Raw genomic sequence first — 16,846 nt, forward strand, 5'->3', positions numbered from 1 at the left:
GGCACTCAAATATCGCAAGTTAATACGGATCCGCAAATTATACATTTATTTTTAATCCGTTAATTTTCAGCAAAAGATATCATTCATATTATATGATAAAAGTACAATGATTGTGCATTACATTATTACATCATTTACATTACATCATTAATATAATTTTTGTCAGTTTCTTTAGTTTCTACACATGTGCTATTTATAACAAATAGCGTGCGCTGAGATTCGATAACAGGAAAAATTCTGCGTATAGCATAATTTTTTTATAACACATATGATAAGCTTGGAATGTATGCATATTGCTATTGAAAAATTTTGAGACGTTATTGTATATTATATATTACTTGAAGCTTGTATCTCTCTCAAATTATTTATCATCAATTTTGAATATTTGCTTTTAAGCGTTTGCTCGTAACGTCAATTGGGGATTGTAGAAGCAGATTGTGGGAAACGGCGACGTGAGTATCGAGAGAAGGGAAAGAAAGGTAAGGGAGGACCACAATATCACGACGATAAATCCATCGGGAGTTGATCAGCCGACACTCTGCACCCAGTGCACGTATTCTTGGCATATCCACTTGGCGTGACCAGGAAGGGACGCCATTTTGAGGGTTTCCTCGCTCCACCTGCGAGGGTGATTCTTTATTGTTTCAATAAGCACAGCACAGGTCCAGTCTTATTAGCGAAATAAACCTCTTTTAACGGCGCTGCCGCGCTCTGCTTCTCGCTCTTCCTCTTCTCCTTCTTCTTCTTCTTCTTCTTCCTGCTCTCTGTCGCTCGCAAAAGACGCACGGAAGTCAAGTAAACCTGTGGGAGAGGAAAAAGCTTCTCCTTGGCGAAGACGAGAAAGATTCGGCGAGGATAAGAGAGGAGCGGAAAGGGACCGAGGGATTCTTGAAAGAGTTCTCTTTCAGAGGAGTCCAAAGAGAGAATCGATAGGTTTTTCCGTGGGTTTCCATGGAGACCGCGAGGCGAATCGGACTGTACACGCGATAAGCGACGAAGACGTGGAAAGAGCATCGCCGCAGTGGCGTAAGCGCCATCCCCTTTTTCGTTTCCCGCTGCCTTTTCCTGTCGGCGAGATTACATAAGTTCCCTCCTCCGCCGTGCGCGCACAATAAGATCATTTCGCGTCACAAACGTAATGCTACGGATGAATGAATAAATGTCTCAATGTAGAAATACCATTGACGACATTTTCCGCGAAATCTTCAAATTAAGTATACCTTTGTCTACTATATCTACACTATAGTTAAAATTTATTTAATCTAAATCGTTGGCGATTACGTCTTACTTAATCTATTCTCGTGAATATAATAAGTCTTGTTTTACAAAAGATACAATTTGCGAAATATATTTAATAATTTCTACGTTGATATTAATTAGCGTCAGCAAAGGCAGCGAAAAAAAGTGTTTCCAAAAAGTAGAAAATGGCGGCTACAACCGCCTTCGGAGAAATTTTGCAGCTGGAGGAGAGTCAGTTAAAGGGTTCACCTGTCAGGTCCCTCCTACTGGACCTGCGGTTCTTCTCGATCTTTTTCTCTCTTATAGGTAACAGAGTTTGCGGATTCTTGGCGCCGAACGACATCGTCCGGTTCTCTTAACTGCCCTTACTTGCCGTGATGGCCATTAGGTTGAGTACAATCGTGTTCGAGGCATCGCCAGGTCGGCCATTTTGCTAAGTTTCTCATCTTTTATGATGTTCGACACCGTCGCTTGGCCGCCGTCGTCGCCGCGCGTCGTTTCAGCCCCGCGAGAAACAATTGAATGTCCTCGGGTTTATTTTCGGAAGCCTTAATTTAATTTTCGTCCCGTTGAGAGAGCGCGGGAGAAAGATGGAGAAAAAAAAGAAAGAAAAACCGTAAGAAAGGAGAGCGAAAAAGGAATAGAACGAGTAACCATAGTTCAGAGACGAATCTTTTGTTTCCGACCGCGTTTGTGCTTCCAATGGTCTTTTTAAGTCACGTTGACCTTCCTGAAAAGAGGATGCTGATGTCCACTAATGCGACCGATAAATGATACAAACTACATATCTTAAAGGAAAAATATATTTGGCATAAGCTTCGCTTTGGCATGTGTCGTCACAAGACATATATGTAAGCAATTCAATTCCTTATTTTAAAAAATGTGAACTTTCACGTTTAACTAAAATTTGTTACAAATACTCTTCTTAAATTATTGGATAGTTTTCTATTACAGAATCTATAATGGGAAGATAATTTATTTACAAGTGATACGTATTTTATGCATTCAAAAATGTTTCGAGGAATTGTTTGAAGAATTAAAATTGTATAATACAGAGCGTGACGCAAATCTTAATTACTTACAGAGTTTTTTATTAATTAATTGTATTAATTGTAAATTGATTTTATAAATTATGTGACTATAAAAGCATATCTGCTGAAAAATGTGGGTGGTCGCTCGCTTGCGCCTTTCACGTGTCTCTTTCATTAATTCTCAGAAATATCACTTTGAGTGGTGCCACCCACAGCAAGTCGCGCGTATTCTCGACGAGTCGCAATATCTGATGACTCCGTTTTCTCTCTCGACGAAATTGGTAGCGGTTTTTAACGAAAACGACTTTCTTGCAAAAGAGCAACAGAGATACATAAATTACGAATAATACGGAACGTGGGTTCAACATATGTAACTCCAGACTTGAAAGAAGAGAAATATAAAATAATAATAGATTTAAACGTAATGAAATCTGAATTATATCTCAAACTTAAATACATTAAATTTGAAATGATTTGAAATGCTATTAAACTATCAAAAAATTAGTACATATTAGTGATTTTGCATACAAATAGGTTTTGCATACAACAGCCTAATAATGGATTACATCTCCGATCTTATCGATTAAATAAATGTTGATATAATTGTAGATGTAATCTTTCCTTTCACTGTATACAGTAATATGTAAAATATCTTCTACCTTTTTTAAATTGCATTTTCTAATTCTCTGGATGCTATAGAATATTTGTGCAAAGTCTGCTGTTCTCAATCGTGTCGCTCTCCTCAACGTCTTTAACGACTCGGACTGAATGTTGAACCTGAGATCAAACGGCAGCGGGTAAAAGACGAAATTCGTCACGAGCGGAGTGTCGGCTTAGCAGCAGCGATAGACCGGAAAGGTACTTCGCAGGCAGTGTCTCGCAATACGGGTGTTTGTAGTAACGCGGCCCACCGCCCTCACACGTACCTGTCCGTGGCTACGTACATATGCGTGTGTGTGTTTTGCATGTGTGTGTATACATATATATGCAAGTTACGTATGTGCTCACACAGCTGGTATGTGTTGGTACGCGGTAGCTTTGCCAGGAGTCAGTGACACCTCTCGCATCGTCGGTGGCGGCGACTGCGGTTTCTGGTAGCCATGGTAACCACCTCCCTCTGCCTCCACGTCCTCCTCCTCCATCTCCTGCTCCTCCTCTACCTCCTGAAGGGATTCCGCTACCTCTGTTCCTCATCAGACTCCCCCGTTCTCTCCACCAGCGTCTCTCTACGATCCTCTCTCCTCCGTCTCCTTTTCCAATTATCATACCATCTCGCTCAGTCACACTCGTAGATGTCACCGCATCTCTTCCTCCAGTTCCATCCTCTCCTTCTCCTTCGCCCTGGCTTTGAGTTCCTTCGCAGAGAAGGACTGATTCGAACGAGAGAAAGGAGGAGGACCGAGAAATGGCCACTGTTGCCAAGCCTGTCTCCCATTCTCTTTCTTCTCTCTCTCTCTCTCTCTCTCTCTCTCTCTCTCTCTCTCTCTCTCTCTCTCTCTCTCTCTCTCTCTCTCTCTCTCTCTCTCTCTCTCTCTCTCTCTCTCTCTCTCTCTCTCTCTCTCTCTCTCTCTCTCTCTCTCTCTCTCTCTCTCTCCTTGTCTCTCTTTCTCTTCTCTCTCGTTAATGTTCCGCGTTGGATATACGCGCAAGCTGCGCTGCCAATGCCGTTGACGTTGGTGAAGCCGACGGTGTGTATGAATAGATGCAGCACCATGTTACTGCCGCTGCAACGACCACTCTGCCGATGCAGTCTCCGTTTCTCTTTTATCCTCTTCCTCGTCGACTCTCCGTGTAATATCGCTCTCCTTCTTGTTCCCGATGTCTATGCTGCCTCCCGCTTCTCTTCTAGCGTGTCTGCCATAATGGCGTTAGACCGTCACGGCGCCCAGTTATAGCGCGATGTACGACAGGATGTATGACTAACAGTTTCTGCTATTCTGGGAGACGAGCTCGGTGCCGACGACGTTAAAGGAGAATGTCGATTTCGTTCGGCGGTGAGGTTTTGGCAGTTCAAAGTTTATCGCAAAAACAATTATAGAATTTTGTTGCTTTTGTTGCTTTGTTGGAATGCTATATTTTCAGCCATTTATGCATAAATGTTTCTTAATATATTTGTATTTTAATGTATTTGTAATCTATTAACAAATATCCCTAACATCCCTAAATATTCATTATAACACTACAAAGCAGTACTACAAATAAATATATGACATTCCTAAATTATATATCTATTATATACATTTATTTTGCAGAGCACTCTTCATTTATCGCTTAAATCGCATCCTATGACGCGAGTATTCCCTGATGGAAATAATGGAGAACGCGGTATGTTATTCTCGGAGACAAGGAAAGCCTCCATTTTGGATAATATTGCCTACTGGTGCACGGACAGCGGAATTATTGTGGCAGCGCGCGCAACTACGGAGATGAGCAGAGATGCTTCTGTGGCTGAACCAACCAGAAATGGAGGATGCTCCCCTCGATCCAATCCCGACTGCGAGATGGTTTCTACGCACTCACACCAGCTATCCCGAAGAGTCAAACCGGCACAGGGACCCGTGCGAACGCAGGAGGATGGCTCTGATGAGCGAGGGAGGCATCGCCACGAGTGGGAAGATCAACGACCAATGGGAAGTCTCCTCGGCAGAGATAACGATGGGTCGAGTTATGCCTGAAGAGAATAGGGAGGTGAAACGGAGTAAGAGAGTGGGAAAAGACAGTAACTGACATCGCGCCAATGGTAACCGTCGCATCCCTACGTAGGAAATGCATTCGCGGTGAGTATCAAATGTGTAGTAAGTGATAATCATAATATACAGAAAAATTAGATATTGTTTTTTAAAAGATTTAAAAAAATCTTTTATAATGACAAAATATAGGCTACGGTCAACGTGACGCTACAAATGCTTTGGAGCGTTCTTCTTCTCCTTCTTTCTTCATTGAAAGAAAAGAGAAGAGGAATGCTTCGAAGCATTTGTAGCGTCACGTTGACCGTAGCCATAAAGAATTACTTTTTTAAATTTATACATATATAGAGCAATATAACTTAATATTATCGTATTTTTGAGAAAGATGTTACTATCATCTATTAATATTTTCTGTAAAAAGATATTTCATCAGATAGGCGTTCTCGTAAGAGCGAAATTCGCATTGCCGATCTGCCCTTTTCTTCTTTAACACGCGCACCGCGTTAAAACGTGATCTCGTCACACAAGTAAGTCTACTCGTGGGTTTCCGGTAGAAACTTTTGAACAACGTGAACCTCGAGCAATGGACACGTGAGTTAAAGTTGACGGTATTTCCGTCTTAGACTTCTCCGGATGGTGGTGCATTTCGTGCACGCCGCGATAAAAAGAGAAGCAGAAATCTAGACGCGCGATTACTTCGTTATACTTAATTGGACGCATCTACACAGTAAGAAAGCTAAATTTGAAAGCGTCCCGGATCTTAAATAAACAAACACGGTTACGAGTTTGATGCAAAGAACCGACGTTACATTTTGTTGCCGCGTTTTCCGGAATGGTATCAACCAACCGGCATATGACGGTTCTCTTTCTGACTATCTCTCATTCCCATTCTTTCCCCCTTTCCCTCCCCCTCTCTGACTCCTCTCGTGGTAGAGAGAGATTGCGACCGAGGAGGGATGGAAGACGAGGTGCGCGCGGCTCCTCCTCGGAGGATCAATAGAGACAGGGAGACGAGACCTCTTTCCCACCCTCCACGTTTCCTCGCGCTGCTCTCTTCTCTCTCCTCTCTCATCCCTAGCGGCACCCTTCCGAGGGGACCCTTCCTCTGACTCCTCATCCGCACTTTTACTTCTCCACATTCTCCGCCTCTTGCGTTGCCCCGACGATATCCGGTGATAAAGCGGGAAATGGAAACAGCAAAATATGGAAAATCGTAAAATTCCTAAATATGGTGTATTACAAAATTTGCTGTTACCAATTTTAATTAATGTATATTCGATGTTTGTATGTGCGTGCGTATGTCGTTATTTGCAGACAAAAAATCTTGACTATTTATTTTAAGATCTGTAATTCTAATTACAAATCTCGTCATTGATAGTTAACAATTAGTATTCTTTTAAGCCTATGTTTATATCTAATAAATACGAAACACATGATATTATTATTTGCTTTAAGCTAAAATGTAAACTGAAATGTCAAATATTTAAAACTGCGATTGTGATCCTGATCGTATCATAAAAGTCGCGTAATTCCTCGATAAAATATATCGCGTTGAATTCAGATTCTCTTTTGATTCGGCATTAACATATTATACGTCTGAGAAATTTTTCTTCTAAAGTAGAAATAAGTGTATTCGAAACAAAGTCATGAGGAATTCATTTTTGTTATCGGAATCAGATTTATACGAAGTTTTGTGTCGAGGTTGTCGTGATCTCGTCATTCAATATATAGTCAACGTTTTCTAAGTTCAAGAAACAAAAAAAAACAGTCGCCCTGGGGAGACTCCATAGAATCCGACGGAAAATACGGAGGAGTGGGCTTAATGTTGCGTGGCCGGGATGCAAGGGCTGCCAACGGAGGCCGCGGGATGGTTTGGATGGGCGGGTACAGGGGGCGAACGTCGTGGTGCAGAGGGATGACGGGTGGAGAAGAGTAGAGGAGGGAAACTGGGAGTCGCGGAGCTCGGTGGGTAATGTTGCGTGATGAGATGCCTCGCGGATTCATCGAGCAGAGGAGAAGAGAAGAGGAGAAAGCGAGAGAGGGGAGAGGAAGCCTGTTGAGATGGAGAGAGAATGCAACCGAGAAGGAGAGGCGCGATGGCTTGCTCTGCTCTAATTCTAAAGAGCACTCTCGTCGGACTCGCGCCCCCTCCGCGCCGCCAACCCTCTGCTTTCTCCTTTTTGTCTTTCTCTACTTTCCAACCGTACGAAACGGGCGCTGCAGCGCGACGAAAATCTAGCAAGCCACCGGTAGCCGTGTCATGGGGATGAAAAACGCTCTTTTTACGTCCTCCCTTCTTGCGCTCTTCCTCCGTCCCTATTCCTCTCTGACGAGCACGGCGTCTTTCCGTTCCCTCGTTTAAGCGTCGGCAACAGAGTCGGAGAGAAAACGATTCCATCGGATTCCGACACGTCTTTGTTCAATCGATCCTTAATGGTGGCCGACGACAACGTTTACGATCGCACTGCGGGCCGTATTGTCGACAAAAGTTGCGGACTTAAAACATAAAAGTCTCATTGACTTTTGCACGCAAAAATTTATAATAATAAATAAATGGTTTAGTCAGAACAGTTTTTAAATTTTAAGAATATTGCAAATCTCTTTGTGGAAGCAAAGAAATTAATTATTTTTGTAGTGGAAAATGTAAATGTCTAAAAAATTTTAAAATTTAATTTTTTCAATTACAAAACAAGAAATAAAGCTTCATTAAATTAATGGAAGAAGTTTTCCAAGTTGCATAGAACGATATAGTATCGAATAGACATGTAGCAACGAGGGATTAAGGATGTTTGCTCCCATGGACGGGTTTGTTGATGTTCACAAGGCAGAGACCAGGCGTAAAGAGGTGGTTTGGACTAGCTTGGATGTGATTAATTTGAATCAGCAAATGCCTTCGAGGGTTTACACTGACTGAGCTGAAGGTACCGCCATGCCAGTAATATGCTACGATTTATACGAGAGAAAGAGACAGACGATTGCAACGCGGGTGAGAGGGACGAAGGGAAGGCAAAGGTAGGGTGTACGGATATGTTCACAAGGGAAGGAAACATCCCCCACACAAACCGCAACGAAAAGCCAACAGCAGCCGCGAAGCAACCCCCTGCTGCCTCTTTTCGGGGACCGTGCACGCACAAGGGATGAGATAGAGAGTCTCGGGTAGAGGGACGGGGGTGGAGGCCTCAGAAACGGAGGCGGGAGGGTAGGAGGACAAGAGGAGACCGTCTTAAATCACTTCCCGCTCCATCCCACTCGCTTTTGCTTCTACGGAAAGCTCCGCGAATAACAGCCCTCGATGCTGCCAAGGGAGCGCGTTGATTCCGGTTTACAAATTCGATTATACGCGAGATTGTCCTGTCCTTCTGTGCTCCAAAATTCTCTTAAGAGAATAACTTGTAGGCATTTGTTTTCTGAATTTAAATGTTTCAATAAACTTGTGAAAACACAAAATTACATTTTATTATTTTTTAAATAACTGCAGTTATAATTAAATAACTTTAACATACTGATATATTGATACTGTATACTGATTTTATAAATTATATATTGATGTAAACATTATGTATATTATAATAAAATAACATAACGCAAATATTATTTTGTTATAACATAAAATATCAATTAAAATATTAATTCTCATATTTAGTTTCCCGACATAAATTTTTAATTAAACGGAATGTTATAATTTGGATATGAAATCGTCTTTTCCAAGTATGGTATATAGTTATTTTCATAGCATAAAAAATGGTCAAAAAAGATCAACGGGCGAAGACTTTTTATGACCGTCTAGCATAACGAAAGGTTCGTGATGCTTGTGATAATGACAACTGTTCAAAAGATTGAATTCTGTTTTGAAAACAGCCGCAATGTAACTCGAAACGTTCTGTTTTATTATCCTGCGTGGACGCTCTTCGAAGAACAAGGGTGCTCTTTGTTGGATTTATTACTCCGAATACTGTCGGGTAACAACACGAAATACGATCTGCAATTTAAAAAATTCAATTTTCATACGGATATTTGAAGTGCACTTTAAACAGCGTCATATTTTCATAAGACTTTGTGCTCTTTAATTTATCGTATCATTTTTAATTACTCGGACGGATCGCGGAAATTGATGTGTACGAATTTTTTCTCGCCGGTAAAGAAAAAATGATCAAAAACGATGTTAACGACGACTACCACTTCTCGCGTTGAACTGGAACATGCGAGAAAGTTTGACATGAAACTCTTTTCTTGTTTTTCTCGAGTTTTGAACGCTTTCCCAGGGCAGTACATATCGTAAGAAAAATTGCCTGCGGCATTAACCACATACTTAGCAAAATGTGTCCATGCATTAAACGCTTAACATACATTCGTCAGTGTTAGTTAACTTTTAGAGACATAACAATTATAAGGTACATTTTATTTTTGATTAATTATTTAATTAATTTCATATAAGTAAATGGGTTTCAAATCAATTTTATACAATATCGTACCTATTTTAGTACTTTATGCTGGTATCGTCTTGCGTTGGGAGAAATTATAATATTGTAATATCGTTATAGAACATAGAAAACACTGATGAAATATTTAAGCGAAATAATAAATATATGGATTCGTCCCTGGTGCAAAGCAAGGGTGTCGACAGACCTAGTGCGAGTCGAAATCTACCTCCCTTCGCCTTCCAATTACTCGTGTTTAGTTGCGTTTTTCCGCTCGAATGCCCTCTCTATGATACACTCGTTCACTCGACCCACGCGCTTGGCTTTTAGTTACCCAAACCCACTTACGAACACGCGCACACCCATGTACACCTGATCCACGCATACAAGTTGCACGGTATATCACGCACGCACACGCATACACCACTACGCTCTCAATAGCCATTTACATGAAAAAAGATGACGATTGGATATGTTAAATCAGTTAAATCCTAAATCCAAAATTGTTTAAAACGATGTTTATGAATATTAAAGATGTATTTTCAATGTTTTCTGTATAAATTATCGTTACGTTATGATGCTTACTCTTCTTGGGTTGATTCGTCGACAGATGCTAGCTAGATCGTCTGTGAAAATCGATGTGACATGGTAGCATATGCCGTAGACGTGCTATCGATCGAAGATTTAGAGTGCAGTCATTAACGATAAATCTTTAGCTGGCCATAGCAGATACATAGCTCGTTGTGTATCTCGCTCACGCTGCGATAAAAGTAATGTTCTAGCGATAAATACATGATGGCTTTTATAACCAGTCGCGTAATAATATAATGATGAAATATATTGTCTTGACCTGAAACACGGAAGTCACGCTATGGTTCTTTGTCCACTTTATTGAACGCGCATAATTTGCGCCGCGGAATGAGTGAGAATATCCATGGCGTATCGTAAATCTTCTTCGAAACGTTTAATTCAGACATCACTAAATTAAATTGGAGAATGTGTGACTTGTTTACTCCCTCAGGCGCCATTTATTCATTCGTAACTAAATTCAGCATTGATTTTAAAGAATATACTTAAATCTTCATGCCAAGATGAAGAAATGGAAGTAAATTTAAAACAAAGAGTAATTATCTTTGATATATACGTTCGTGTAAAAAGATAAGCTATCGACCTTATCACCCTTGTTTATTCAATCCGGAGCTAGTTATAAATGCATGACGACTAAGGTCACATGAGTACCCTTTTAACCATTATAACCCCATACTTTGCTTTAAATTAATAGCTACGCTCTTTGTTTCCGGTGTACCCGAAGATATATCTTAGTTTAATATTTCGCTGTGCGATCATTACCTGTAATATATTCTTGCTTGCTGAATAAGTTATTTCTAATTTAACGTTCGATCGCCGTCATTTTTAAGAAGGTTTATCGTTACAATGTCGCACATCATGAATATGTCCGTCACGCTCGTTCGCACAACGAGCTTAGATGAGGTAGTTTCGTTACAAGACGGCAGGTACCAATGCATACTAACGAGGCTCTTAATCGGTCTTAAGAATGCTCGATTTTATAGTAACGCTCAAGGATCCGGGATAACGAGTTAATTTAAATACGAAACATCAAAAGCTTTTAATCTTCGCGCGGTCACAACCGTTCTATGGTCAACCGGGCAACCTACTTTTTTTTAACGCTGATACACGCTAGCTTATTCATATACATCGCAACGAATATCCACAACGTATATCTTCGTGCTTACAGAACAATCAGATATGTTAATGAGGAAATAAACACTAGATTTGAAGAAATCGCATACATATTGCCATCGATATTTTGTATTTACATCACTGAATTCTATCGCTGAACGCTTTAGACTACTTGTACGACTTTTTCTTCACGCTGCGCTTAAAGGTTGATTATTTTCTAATTTACTTGTAATTTTTTATCTTTTTATTAAATTATTATGTTTTTTATGCTGTTAATCATGTTAATGCACAAATAGCACTTGGAAAAAGAGTATTGCGAGAGAGTTAAAATTAGTAATTTTTACTCTTTTATTTTTACTCTTTTTTTTTAATTACTCTTATATTGAAAAATAAAGATAAAGAATTTAATTGCTTTTAATTATTTTTATCTTCTAAAAATACAGCAATTAATATGATAAAGTTTATCGTAACAAAGATAAATAAATTAAAAATAGAAATAAAAACTAGGTAGCTATCGTTTTATGTAACAGATTCTGCGAATCATCAGTCGTTTAAAAAGTTGATTTTAAAATCAATGATTATCACGTTTAAAAATCAGGAATGACTTCTGTGAAATATAAAATTCACCGCACAAACTGCAACGCAGAATTGCTTTTATAAAGTAACTCGCTTGCATGCCACTGCTCGGATCTCGGTCACCGCAGTTATCAGGCATTAGATATAAATTAAGTATGCATAAGAAATATCTTCAAGAATCCTTCTCGATACGGTTCTCTGCGTCGAGAAGCGTAGCGCGGATCTGGATGTCGCGATTAGTCAGCTACTTTCACGAACTCCGCTCGCGTCGATCAATTAATAGCGCGGTTATTTATTCGCGATCGGGAACATCTCTGATATTTTTTTGCACTCGGATCTTGGAAGGCGACAAGGGTTGCGCGTACAAGGCGGCTCGCATGTCCCAACGAGGCGGTCTCCGTGGTCACATCAGTCTCCGAGCATGCGAGGGCACACTCGCTAAATCCCCGTAATATACACACAGGGGCACCGACGAGGTACTATCGCGGCATTATACAGACATACCTATATCCCAGTCCGATGACTGCTGATATGACATGCGACCGTCTTAGATATAGGCTGCACGACATGCTTCGCTCTCTCGTTCCTTCCTTCGCTGCCGTCACAATTCTCTACCACCCTTCCGAGCAACCCTTGCACTCCCCTGTCTTCCTTCTCGCGCTGCCATCGTCGATGGAAAATATGCAGTCCGAACGACGTGCAACTTCGCTTGCATTTATGTGTTCTTCGCAATAGAAATGTTCGCATCTAATAAAGTCAATAATGTTTAATTTATTATTCCATGAGATCATTAATCAGACTACGCGTAATATCTGGCAACTACTTCTTAATTTCAAATCGGCAAAAGGACTTTGTATACTGCTATTCTCTTGTATTTAGTATTTATTATAAGATTTGCATAAAATTACACTATAACTTTAAACAAATTTTAAAGCTACAAATTTGATATTTGGAATTTTTTGAAAAAGAATTAGAAATTATTTGTATTAGTTAAAAATCGATAATTAGAATTCGAAGGAAAATTGAACTTGCGTACATATACTTCTATTGCGATAATATATATATTTGCAGTGATCATAGAATAAGATTGAGTACTAAAATCGTTCTTCGCTTCCTGAGCAATTATTACAGGTAAATATGATCTAATTCATCTTCATCCAGTCATTATCCTGACGACGATCAGCATAGCCGCACCGCACGCACTCGAATGAAAAAAAAGCGAGCTTCTACTTTGAGTCTCTCTTATGTTAATATACGTTAAAAGTAAAGGCTCATTTTTCTTATTCATAGATTCTTTTCAGATAATCGCGTGTATGCGTACACACGACGGTGTTATTCTCTCATTTAATACTATACTAACAGTACGTTAAGCATTGTTAAGGGAATGCAATTTCGGTAACCTGCACTATAGCTACGCCGATACGTTTGTCGATAAATATTTCTCGAACGTTTCAATAAATATTTGAACGCTTTCAATAGATATACTTATTGTTAGCGTTTATCAGCAGCAAATAAACTTTACAACTTTTAAGTATAAGAAATAACGATGGAACCAATTGCTCGAGAATTTTATGTTTCCGCGAAGATGCAGAAGAAAGGCGGAAGGATGTAAAAAAAATAGTATAAAATATCGTATAATTTTCGTCAGGTATTGATTAATAGTAAAAGAAAGAGAGTGTATGAAAAGACATTAACATTTGTATATAACACAAGTATATCAGCGCATATAAATAATTCATAAGTTTGTCGTATGTGCGCTTGTGTGTGGAATTAAAAATTCTTGCATTTAAGGATTTCTACATGTAGATATAATTAGTTCATAAAATGTTACATGGGAATGAAATCGAATATTGAAGCAGTCTGTATGCTCGAAGATAAATTGTGGTAAGAGGTGGGCTAAGATAAGAGATTCAATAGAGAAAGAGTCCGCAAGTCAAAAAGTAACCGAACGCACATTCCTTGCGGATCGATAAGGGTGGCAGGGAGGATTGGCCTTTTAGCTAAGGGTCGAGAAGGAAGGCGAGTGGTTTTTATAGCTAGCGAAAGGACAGGGAGGGTCCTGGATCCTTGGGTACCCTACTCGACCAGAGTATCCCTAATATACGTCATCCGTTAACGGCATTTTCCCTCCATCCCTCCGCCAGCCGATCTCTCTCCTTCGTACGAAAGTGGTCGAATCGACTTTCTTCCTCCTCTTTTACGATAATATCGAGATCGCGCGTGGTTGTATGGGATCACTCCGAAAACTGGCCCTTTCATTCGTCATTTCAGTGGTCCTTGACTGAAATCGAATCATATACGCTTCTTCCGCGTGAACGAAATATGTATTTGTAAAAAGTACTTCTGACACTGTATTTCAATTGATTTACCGAAACATCACGTCTTAGCGATTTTTAAAGGAAATTAAATTGATGAACGTAAGAACGTATTATCGTGATCTCTTCTATTGCTTATCACATTTCAGATGTTAAATATCTTGACAATATAAAATTTAGTATGTTGAAATTCTGATATTATTAAAATAATATTGTAATTTTGTTAAAATATATTTTATATAGACTTTATTGAAAAGACAAGATATTTAGTTGTTAAGGAAATTGTAAGGAGCAATTACACATAATCCATATATATTTATTTTTAAAAATAACACACACGTGCGACTATCTTTTGTGTTAAACGTGACATAGAGTCGCGCTCAGATCGCGGTGTGCTCTTCGAGTCCTTTCTTCGGCATGAAGGTCGTAAAGTCCGAGCTGGGAGGGCTCGTCAGGAAGGAGATTAATTGAATATACTGAGTACACAGTATGGCAGGGCCGCATGTCACGTTCCGAGAAATCTTCAATCTCAAGAAACCCGTGCTTTCTCCTCACCGACGACGCGAATACATTAGATCAGAACACGAAATGTTTCTGAAACGTTCTGCCTCTCAAAATCACCCCTGTTATACATCCGACATCAAAGGCATCTATGTTCAATAAAATCGTTTGTTTTTCTCACAATCGCTAGACGATTTATTTATTTCCATATAAAAATATTACGCACAAACTGCACGCAAAATATTTATTATCGCCGTGCTGTTGTACGTGTTACTTAACAAAGTTATCAATCTATAGGCAGTCTTTGTAGTCTTCCTGTCATTCGCTCGGTTATATTATCTGTTACATATATGGACAATTTATAAATATGGATATTTAATGCTATCGTGCGTTGCCTGCACGTTGATATCTATCAGTGATCAAGACTTACTCCCGTTCCTACGCCACTGACAAGCGCGTATTCAATTCGCGCATAGAACGTGCGCGTTCTCGCCGCAACGCAGATACGCATACTCGGCCGCGGTCGCACATATGCGTGAGCTGACCCTCACCAACACCAACGACCAACACCTGCCTCTCGTCGGCGCGAATGCATAACGCAACCAGCACGCACACGTAATACTATATCCATTTGAATATGGATGCCTTATGAAGTCACACGTATCCTCCTCCCACCTGGTCCACCCTCTATCGTTCCTCCCTCTCTCTTTTTTACGCCTTTCTTTTTCCGTAGTCCTATCTCTCTCTCTCTTTCTCTCTCTCTCTCTCTCTCTCTCTCTCTCTCTCTCTCTCTCTCTCTCTCTCTCTCTCTCTCTCTCTCTCTCTCTCTTTCTCTCTGTGTTCGGTCGTGTTTTTTACCCATGCACGAGCGCGGGTGGAGCACGTGCAACGGGAAACAAAGAGTGCCTCGCGAAGAAAAGAGGTGACGCGAGAGGTGACCGCGAGAGAAAGAGAAGGTGAAGCGGTTTATGAGGTGAAGAGAAAAATGATGTTGCAGGAGGAAGAGCGCAGATGCTGGATGAGAGCATGCGAAATGGTCTCCGAGCGTTGAGGGAGAATATACAATCTGAAGCGAAGGTGAAAATACGTGGAGATTGTTGATAAACAATGGAAAGGCTTGGATTGAAAACTTGATCGAAAAGTAAAATCGCGATAATTCAGTCTCTCTGCGATTTACTTGATTCCGAGACTTGCGAATTACTCATAACGCCTTTACATTAATTAGCATTAAATTACTTCTCGTATAATTTGCAAATATATTTTAATACAAATTTAAATTTAAGAGAAGCGGGATTTATGACTCGGTAAATGAATCGCAATGAAACGGCGATTCGAGCGACGTTCGAACGGGTGGCCTCGATTAATCCGTCGCGAATCACCGATCAAGGATCTAAGAAGCGAGTCCAACCGCACGTAATAAATATCATTTGTCTCGCTTTCGATTCTGCGCCGGATGGAACGTTTGTCCGTAACGAGCGGCTGACTATTCGAGTCCGATACGTACGTCTCCTTGCATAAGCGATCACTGTCGTAACAAAGGCATCTGCGATATAAATTCGATCGTAGCCCTCGAACTTACCGCGCGCACTTACATCGACAGAAAATCCGAATTCGCTTGTGCGCCGATCTCTCATGCGCGAGGATCTCGCGTGAGAATCTCGGGAGCTTTCCACAAGTCGACACAAGTATCGTTTTATCTTTATTACTCATTGCCAAAAAAAGAAAGATAGAACGATGTTTGTGTTGACTTGTGTCACTTGCTGGAAAACTCCCCTCATTTGGGGCCGTTCGATTGAATCTCGATGTTTTACAGTCTCGCTCATAATTTTTCCGGGCAGAATCCCGCGCGGAAATAGAATCGACGCGAGCGAACCGCACGATTGGATCCTTTGATCTGGCAGCAACGAGTCGCGGCGATAACCGTAACCCCTGGTGGAAGCTGTCGCTCGTATTCGTCGTTTCTACAACGACGCGCGACACGGCAGCGCGCGGCGCGGTCTTTTACGATTTTCCAGGATGAAAATAAACGCGCGCTCGCACCGACGAGACGCGACGTGTCGCGGCCACGGCGCGGCGGACGGCCCGCGCGGCGTCGCGGTTCGCCGCGATATTTCTGCATCACGCGCGCGCGCGCACCGTGATTCGAGAGCCAAGAACTTCGGGTGAGCCGTCGACAATAAGCGTAGTCGCCGCGAGTTGCAGCCAGTTCTCGTTAAAATAACGAGTCCTTACGATTCGAGAAGCTCGTACGGCGCTCATACGCGCGTAATTATTACGGGAAACGATGCAGCGGCACATTTCGGTTATTCTTGTTTCTTTCAGTAAGTTTCGGCGCCATTTTCGCTATACGTTAAAGTATTCACAAATAGTAGCACCGC

The sequence above is a fragment of the Temnothorax nylanderi genome, unplaced genomic scaffold (assembly GCF_030848795.1).
Source record: "Temnothorax nylanderi isolate EJ_2023f unplaced genomic scaffold, tnyl_v1.0 TNYL_tig0107_pilon, whole genome shotgun sequence".
Classification (NCBI taxonomy): domain Eukaryota; kingdom Metazoa; phylum Arthropoda; class Insecta; order Hymenoptera; family Formicidae; genus Temnothorax; species Temnothorax nylanderi.